Here is a 10,098-nt window from a genome sequence, read left to right as displayed (position 1 = left end):
ATAAATTTAAGGAATGGAGAAAACGCATGTTATAATTGCATACTTTATTCCTACATATGTTTCAAAGGATTACAACCTATGTGTTTTGTGTTCTTTGCTACATTGGTTTCTATTAACCCATTTATTCTATCCGAAGAATTATTATTCATTAAGATAGAAGAAGTACATATAATTATATATATATATATATATATGTTAAATGCATATGTTTATGTATACATATATAAACACATGCGTTGATGTATTATACGTTTTGCCACAATGCTGCTGCTGCTACTGCTGTTGTTGTTGTTGGTAGTGACTACTAAATCATGTTATTGATCTCATTTTCATCACCCAAATTTCTCTCAATTAAAATGTGATTTACGCTCTGCAATTGGAATCAGATTCGGATTACTTTATACTTTCCTTGTTTCCTATTTTTCTCGTCATAGTTATTCTACTCATGTTAAAACATATGTGTAATTATTCTTCTACTACACAAGATGGTTATAAATATGACTGCTCAGTCAATGAGGTGTCTGAAATTGTTGATAGTTTTAGTTGCTTTTTTTTTTGTCTCAAGTATCCCAACATATTACAGTATAATTAATGTTCTTTAGACGCTAAATAACAAAACAAACCAGTGTTAGAGTTTCTATGTGGTATCTGAATTTGTTAGAAATAAAAGCCAGACGAAATCGTTTTTAAATCATAATTCCGAGGTCTTAAAATGGGGAGACTTTGGATAATGTAGATCTGGACGAGCAATAACTGAATAACGGGTGGGAAGGTTACGGCTGGAACCACTTTGATAATGAATCTGCATGGTTATGATCAACCTGGGACTAAATAATAAGAGCAACAATAACACCAGCAAGAATAGCTATTCTTCGTAACATAGATCTGATGTAATAATGCAAATCACCCCAGCACAATTCCCACATTTTGAAAGGCGTCATGTAACAAATATCATTTTTTGCGAAACTGTGTATTATAGAAGTGAAGAATCATTGCACCAGTGGCACAGTTAGAGTGTGTGCCACGTGGAGCAGCCGCTCTTAAGTTTTCCACGCCTTTCCAGTTCGCAAAATTTATACAACAGATCAAAATTATTGTTTGGGGCGGACCATCTCCTTGTCCTCGGTAGCTACGTTACTACATTGCACTGACGAGAGAATGAATCATAGTTATCCCCACCTTTCTGACCCACAACCAAAAGACTGAGCAAAAGTCAAAATTATCTGTCTCTAGGATAATTATAAGTATGTTTACGATCAACAGTTTTTTTGTTATTTGTTACGTATAGATAAAAGGGGTCCACAGCATTCGTATGCCTTATAAGACCAGTTATACTGATGTCATTATCATTCTGCTTCACCGTTGAAAGTTCTTACTGAAAAACATGTATAGAACGACAACAACGTTATAGATGATGTTCTGAATAGTTTTTCAATTGTAATACATAATATTCTTCTTTGCACATTCAGACGTGTGAACATATATACATACATACATACATACATGCATACGTGTGTGTGTGTGTGTGTGTGTGTGTGCGTGTGTGTGTGTATAAAAAGTGGAGGGTGAGCGACACGTGTACGCGCACCCGCACACGCATATACATATAAAAAGAGTGAGAAACTAAACAGAAATATCAAATAGAATGTAAATGCACATCAATTATAGAGGCATGAGATCCCAAAGAAAAAATGCCAATCGTTGCTACATACCACAAATCTTGTTTATCTCTCAACACAATATTACGTCTGTTCATAATTGGATTCTAAATAAAATGCTATCAGACGCCTACTCTGATTATGACGTCACAACGCAATAGGCCAATCAGCGCAGCAATGACATAAGAAGAATATATGTTATATAGGCATCTTTTCCAAAGTAAATAGGTTAAAAAAAGGAAGTTGTGGAGCAATAGGAGGGACATAGCAAGCTATAAACGTTGCTTAGAATACAAATAGCCATTCTTTACGAACGAAGTTTTCTGAGCTACTTTCTTTTCACCGAATTACACTCAGTTCGTTTTTATTATTGCCACTAGATATACAGTGAGCTAGTGATTGCCTTTTCGGAAACTTGTAACCAACAATGTGAGATACGAAATGAATAACATCAAAATGGCTTTGATTAAGATTCTTAATCAGAAAGCATTGCTTGAGTAACGTAAATATAAGCCTTCCGCTTGTAGCTGTTTAGTTAAGAAGAGATCCTCTTCGCTGCTACTTGGTTTGGAATTCTGCACGGTACCTTGATCTCACTCTGGTATTGGTTCGACCAAAGCCCCTCGAGTGAAAATTTTTTGAAAGAAACCGTGGGCGGTTTACCGTTAAACATTCTGTTCTTAAGTGATAGCTGTAATTTGTAACTCGCTTTCATCATGCCACGTGGAGCATGTATGGCTCCAGTGGTGTTCACTCCGTTTCAAGCATTCCGACAGGTCCCCCGTCAGGGTATAACTTCTGTTCCTCTCACCAACATTGGAAGCCTTGAAAGAGATCCTGAAACTATGTGTGACCAGGAAATGAGTTATTGATCTATCATAAAGTAGTTAGAAAATCTGAAATTAGTTAGGCTGATCCTTGACACTGACCAAAAACCATGTGATTTAACTGCAGTAGCTACATTTTACAGAATGGCTTCAAGGTTATTTATATACTGTATATTTAGGTATTTTTATCTTTACACACACACACACACACACACACGTATACACGCACGTTTTCTCTCTCTCTATCACACACACATTATAAACATGTGTTCAGGCGAAACTTAAAGACTAAGTCAATATGATTTTTACGAGAAATTTGACTCTACTCTCAATATTGAGTCTCCTCTCCTCATCAATAAATATCTGTAAATATTCTTAAACTTTTTTATCCTTTTATTTCTTTTTACTTGGTTGAGTCATCAGACTGCGGTTATGCTGGGGCACAGTTGACCCCAGGACTTATTCTTTTTAAGCCTGATACTTATTCTATCGGTCTCTTTAGTCGAACCGCTAAGATGTGGTCACGTAAATACTCCGACAGTGGTTGTGAAGCGTTGGTGGGGGACAAATACAAACTCAAAGATACACACACGCGCGCACGCGCACACACAAACACACAAATTCATCACGCACATACGCACGCACGCACACACACACTCACACACGCACGAACGCATGCAGATACATATATACATACGACGGGCTTCTTTCAGTTTCCGCTTCCTAAACCCACTTACAAAACATTGGTCACATCGAGACGAAACTAGAAGACGTTTGTTCAATGTGCCACACATTGGAAACGAACTCGGAATCCTTTGGGTGAGAAGCAAACTAATTACTACACATGCGTTAATTGATAACCACGGTTTAATTTCTATATTGATAAACAAAAGACGAGGATATAGCTATTAATATTCCAGTAAGTCTCTGACGTGCAAAGCTTTGTCGCGATTTGCCTCAAACGATTTACTAAACCACTTCGTTGCCACAGCCATAGCGAAATGCTATTTCAGCTATCATGGCTCCGATGGTGTTGATGAAAGCCTTCGTTGATTTACCGGAAATACCTATTGTTTCGATTGCCACTATTTCAAAAGGGATATGTATCTTGTAAAATTTTACCACTGCCGTTTCTTACAATCGCACGACCACACATAGGCCTCCCTCATTCACCGTCAATATTTGTCATTCACTCATCAGGCAGACTGAGTTCAATTTCCTTTTCTAAGACAGATAGAATTCTGGAGGATACCAATGGCTAACTACCTCTGTAATATGCTTTCTGCACAAGCCCCAAAGAAAGCAAGCCTTACTGACTTTGACATTCTTCATTGGCTGATGTTTTCAAGTTTGAAACGAGCAGTCCAGGCTATTCCTCATGTGTAAGAAAGTTTTCTTGTTGGTCTCAAATTTTGGCACAAGATCAGCAATTCTAGAAAGTTGATTACATCGAAAACAGTGCTCAACTGGTACTTATTTTATCGACCCCGAAAAGATGAATGGCTAAGTCGACCTCAGCGGAACTGGCAGTATCGTTAGCATGCTGGACGAAATGCTTAGTAGCATTTCGTCCGTCTTTACGTTCTGAATTCAAATTCCGCCGAGGTTGACTTTACCTTTAAGTACCAGTGAAACACTAGGGTCGATGTAATCGTCTAGTCCTCCAACCCAAAGTTTCAGGGCTTGTGCCTTTAGTAAGAAGAATTATTAATATTGTTCAGTAATCTTATTTTTATCACCTGCTTTCACTGCGCTACCAAGTGCAGATCTGTGTGCCTCAGGTATGCGTTGTGGTTTGTTGTGATGCTCTTATTTTCATTCCCTTGAAGGTGTTTTACGTAAGATGTGTGTTGTGTCTAGTAGTGCTATTTTCTGTATGCTATATATACTTGTAAGCCTTGGAATTTTTGTTATGTATTTATCTGAATGTTTTTCTCATCATACCTAATGCGTCTACTAGAATAGGTTGCATAATTCGACTTAGCTCTATTTCCAAATCTTTGTATTTTTAAAGTTTCTCCGTTTCTTATAAATAAACATTGTCATCTGTTGGTATTGATACATCGATTAGAAAGCATTTGTTTTCTTGGTGATCTCTGACAACTATATCCGCCCTATTAGAATTGATTTCTCTGTGTGTATTGGCATATCTCAGACTATGGTTGCTTTCTCATTTTCTATGATCTTTTCAGGCATGTGCCTATACCATCTTTTTTCTGTTGTGATTTCATAATGTTGTCATAGCTTCCCGTCTATTTAGGTTCCAACTCTGACGTGTCTGTGAATATATTACTTCTTAGCCAGAACTGGGCAGCCAGACACAATATGATTTATTGTTTCTTCTCCATCACCAAATATTATGCAGTTGCTTGTATTTCTCTTCATTATATGTTTTAGGTGATGTCTGGTAGGAAGGCTTTGATCTTGTACTGCAATTAAAAATCCTTCAGTCTCTGCTTTGAGTTCTATCCTTCTCAGCTATTGTTGGGATTTTGCTTTGTCTATTTCTTTTCTGTTTAGTTTAACCTAATATTTGTCACGAAGAGGCTTTTCTTGTCATCGTTTTATCATGATCCGTTGCTGTGATAGTTTTAGTTGGGATTTCAGTTGTTTCACAACTTTTGACGTTTCTTCTTTTTCTTCATGGTTGTTAGGTACTATGATTCGCTTTTTGCATTTGTCAGCTTCCTTAAAGACTGAAGACAGTTTTTGTTTTGTTCGTGTTTTGTGGCTATTTGTATCAGTTTCCCTTGCTTCTGAAGTAGGTATTTCTGTAATCCTAAGGCAGTTATTTTGTAATAGTTTTCTAGCTCTATAGGGCCTCTACCACCTTCAGTATGTTGTATGTATAACCTTTCTATGTCAGATTTTGGGTGGTGCATCCTAAGACCTGTCATTATTATCTTCTTTTCTCGTCTATTATAATTTTAAGGAATTTCAAAATCCGAACTTACAAGGGTATACAATTTAATAATATTAAATTGAATTATATAATGAGAAATATATTAATAATTTAGAGAAGAACCACCATGGTGCAACTCAAACGATGGAAATCAGACACCATCAAGAAAAGCGTACTATACAAAATACTAGTTTAAAAATCTAAAAAATCCAAGAGAAAATTTGTGATCCATAAAATCTATAAAATATTAGACTAAAAATTTTAATCAGTTTAGTAAATTTATAAAAATGAAAGTGAATGAAAGACTACGCGCGTTTCATGGTGACTTTTATGTGGCCATGAAACGCGCGTAGTCTTTCATTCACTTTCGTTTTTATAAATTTACTAAACTGATTTAAGTTTTTAGTCTAATATTTTATAGATTTTATGGAGTACAAATTTTCTCTTGGATTTTTTAGATTTTTAAACTAGTATTTTGTATAGTACGCTTTTCTTGATGGTGTCTGACCTCCTTCATCGTTTGAGTTGCACCATGGTGGTTCTTCTCTAAATTATAGATATAAATATAATTATGTATATATATTGACACCGGTCACGCGGAAGGAGGAGAGATGGGGAGGGGGCAGCGGGATTAAAGGATTAGAAAAATATCAGAGACAAAGGAAAAGGTAGATATATATATCTATATATATACAGAGAGAGGATGAAAGACATAGATAAATTGATAAATAGATAGAAGACAGACGGGCAGACACAGACAGATGGAAATACATACATACATTCATACATACATACGTACATACATACATACATACATACATACATAAATACATACATACATACAGATAGATAGATAGATAGATAGATAGATAGATAGATAGATAGATAGATAGATAGATAGATAGATAGATAGATAGACGAACAGACAGACATATGGACATACATACATACATACGTACATACATACATGCATACATACAGATAGTAAGCCAGACAGATTGGCAGCTAGATAGATAGATAAATGACATAAAGAATCCTTAACAATATTTTTTTCCATACATAACTTTCAAAGATTATTAAATTAAATTGTCTACATATTAGGTGTACCGTATAATTTACAAAAATACAAATCTCAATACGTTTAAAAGTTTGAAAACAGATCACATTATTGCAGATATATAATGCAAATGCGAATGTATCATAGGTGTCAATCTCAATATTCCTGTTTTGAAAGTTCTGGTTGTCTGAGAGCTGTCATATAATGGTAATTGTCTCTAACCAAAGCGTTAACTCACGACGTATGAGTGTGAATGTCACTAGGCCACTTATGCCTTATGTGAAGTAGTAACTACATGCAAGCGATAATACCTTGGGGACATGTGTCATAATAGGTTAATGACTTCTTTTTTATCAAAATTCATCTTAGCTTCGTTTTTTTATAATGAATTAAATCGCTATCATCCACACAAAAATTGAAAGCAGTTGTCGAAGTCAGTTTCTTGACTGCATATCTAAAAAATAATAAATTAATTGTAAAAAGATGAGTTGTTAATTAGATTATAATTCTCTGTAGAATTAATCTCGTCTTTATACTGCATATTTTCATACTCATTATGCCTTCGCCTAGAATTACAATTACCGCTATGGAGAATAAAGAGGTTGCTACCCTTAGATTAGAAAACAAAAACTCTTCCCCATTTGAAATCAATATTTATAATTATCACTCAGTAATGGAAGCCATATTGAGCTGATGGTGGTACTAACATTAGGCATTAGGTTCAGGAAGAGTCATTCATACACTGCCCTTGATGTTTTATTTTTTTGCAGTGGTTTACTCTCAAGTATAGAAATTTCAATCTCTACCGGAGTATCGTTTCTTTTCTTACACCGTCTATGGTCAGCTATTTTTGACTTAGATGCTTTTTATGTCATGGAAGTCTTCCGTTGTTCTTGTAGTCTGACTATTAGCGACAGTCTTGCGTGTCCTTTATAAAACATTCTGTAATGCGTTGGTTGTTTTAAATACATTTCTTATTCTTTTCTACACTTCGGTACTTTTAACGCTGAGGGGGAATTTGCAAGGTGTTGTGTTACTGAAATGTAAAGCAGATTCTCTGGAAATTTTCACACTCTATCAGCAAGATAGAAAAACAGTGGGGTTTGTTTTGATCTCTACTTTATGTTTGAGGATGCCTGTGGGCTTTACGCAAAAGACTTATTATTTCTTATTCATAAATACATTTTAAATGTTACTCGTTTCTTCTGTATATGCTGACACATTGATGTGGATCATCTTTGCACGATCCCTAGGTATTTGTCAATTCCTTTAACAAAATTCCAGTAGTTGTTTGCGATAGCCTGCTGCTCCGACAGCTCATTCTATCTATCTCAGCAGCACTTCAAATTATTACACTTGGTTGTTGTTTTCTGTATCCAAAGTTATGTGGATGTAATAAATTGATGCGGTTTACAGAACTTGAATGCACACAGAGTGTGAAGATATCTTCCTGACAACTTTCTAGAGCTAGGTATTCGAAGTAGCCATTACCATTATTAGGTATTCATCGTACTTTTGGTACTATGAATGGCGATACAATATTTGATATTTATTGCAGTCTTCACACAAGGGAGGAACTGCAAAGTAGACATAGCCAAGATGTAAAGTTAAGAGTGTGAAGGGACATAAGTAGATGCTGAAATATCTATTTCCGATAACGTATCAATTCTACGCTCCCATCATTTTCTCCAATACCCTACAAATTCTACCTTTCATATTATAATAGTAATTTCGAACAAGGGTAGAAAATGCTTGAATGAAGGGTGTAGTCACATATTTCAACTTACTCCAGTACTTCATTGTTAATCTATCAATCATGGAATTATGAAAGAGGAAGTGGATTTTGAGTATACTTAAAATTAGGCCGCAAAGATTCGTAGTTAAATACTGCATGGTATTTTGTATACTGCTCGTCCAAATCTCCCACCTTCCATCATGTTGACTAATGATTCTACCAATCTTTAGATCTATATTTAATATAAATAATGTTATTAATAATGCCAGTATTATTAGAAGGCAACGAACTGGTAAAATTGTTAGCACGCCGGGCAAAATTTCTAATGTCCGACTTTACGTCCTGAGCTCAAATTCCACCGAGCTAAAATTCCACCGTTTCGGGTTCGATAGAATAAATATCAATTGATCACTGGTGTCAATGTAATCGACTTACCCGATCTCTGAAATTACTGACCTTGGGCCAAAATTTGAAATCAATAATATCAGTGTTATTCATAATGTTAAAGGCAGTGAAAAATACTCAGCAACATTCGTTCTGGATCTACAAGTTGTGCAGAGGTCGACTTTGCCGTTCATCATTCCGGGTCGATAAAATAAGTACTAGCTCAACACTGGAGTCAATGTAATCGACTAGACCCACTTCCTAAATTTCAGGCCTGTGGTAATCTTAAAAAAAAATTTATTGATAAATTTTATAACATTTATAGTACTAATAATACTAATGGTGTTAGTATAATTGATAATCTTTTCTGTCATAGGCACAACTGGTACTTAATTCATCTGCTCAACTGGTACTTAATTCATCGACCCTGATAGGATGAAAGGCAAAGTCGCCCTGAGCGGAGTTCGAACGCAGAAAGTAGAGATGGATGAAATGCTGGTAAGCATTTTCTCCGGCAGGTTACGGTTCTGGCTCTTCGTCACCTTAGTACTACTAAAATAATACTAATGACATGTTATTGACTATTGAGGGAGTGGTGAACTTGGAATGTGAAATGAAATATCATAAACCATTAGATTGAATATATCAACAGTGTCTGCCAAATAACCACCGAGAGCAAGACTAGTATTAAATGAGCAGCGCTAGAGAGCTGGACGAACACAATAACTTAGATCGAAATGATAAGAAAGTATAAAGTGAAGTCATTTTGAAAAGAATTGGAAAATATCTAGAAAAAAAAAATACAAGAAACTGGAAAAATCTCCTACATAATTATGCAAGAATGCGAAAAGAACATAAGATCAAACTGGCACAATCCAAAAGACATATTCTCGCCATCTTTAAATCATAAGAAAGACGTGATTGTGTAGTCTTGACTTTGATCAAAGCCTATATTAATGAAAATTCGCTTTCTGCACATATGTGTGTGTGTGTGCATATATATATATACGCACACACATACATATTCAGACATTAGATATACGCATTCGATATACATATACGCATCACACGTACGTAATACATATATGTATATGTGTGTGTAATCTTATATGGTGTTTTATTAACAAACTTGCGATTTGGAAACTTTGTTCAGAAAAATTTAATTTTAAAACAGAGAACGAAATAATAAAATAATTTTTTATTTGTTGATCACAAACAAAAAAAAAATAGAAAATAAAGAAAGTAAAAGAAATTGCAAAATAAATAAAATAACCAATGAAGTTTATTTAATATCTATCAAATCTCTTGAGCGAGTTCAATGCAACGGTAAGTTCATTCAATCTACTTCCTTATTTCTTGTTCGGTAAAAATATAAGTATACGTATTGTTTAATTCACACCCACACCCACACACGCACACATACACATACACATACATACACACACATATATATAAATATGTGTCTATGTGTAAGTGTGCGTCTATACATATATATGTATATTAACATATATATATATGTGTGTATATATGTATAT

The 10,098-nt window shown here is 35.0% G+C and overlaps 1 protein-coding gene and 1 long non-coding RNA gene across 4 annotated transcripts in view; one reads left to right on the top strand and one right to left on the bottom strand.

Moving 5' to 3' along the window:
* LOC106872967 (uncharacterized) overlaps positions 1-1,821 on the bottom strand; it is a 12,087-nt gene extending 10,266 nt beyond the window's left edge. Inside the window, exon 1 of the long non-coding RNA XR_001409821.2 lies at positions 1,713-1,821. This is a non-coding gene — a long non-coding RNA (uncharacterized LOC106872967). The remainder of the gene's footprint in view (positions 1-1,712) is intronic.
* The window catches only part of LOC128247835 (uncharacterized), a 641,437-nt gene that overhangs the window by 272,391 nt on the left and 358,948 nt on the right, over positions 1-10,098 (top strand). The window lies entirely within an intron of this gene.

The sequence above is a fragment of the Octopus bimaculoides genome, chromosome 5 (assembly GCF_001194135.2).
Source record: "Octopus bimaculoides isolate UCB-OBI-ISO-001 chromosome 5, ASM119413v2, whole genome shotgun sequence".
Taxonomy (NCBI): Eukaryota; Metazoa; Mollusca; class Cephalopoda; order Octopoda; family Octopodidae; genus Octopus; species Octopus bimaculoides.
This window is presented reverse-complemented; position numbering and strand designations above follow the sequence as displayed.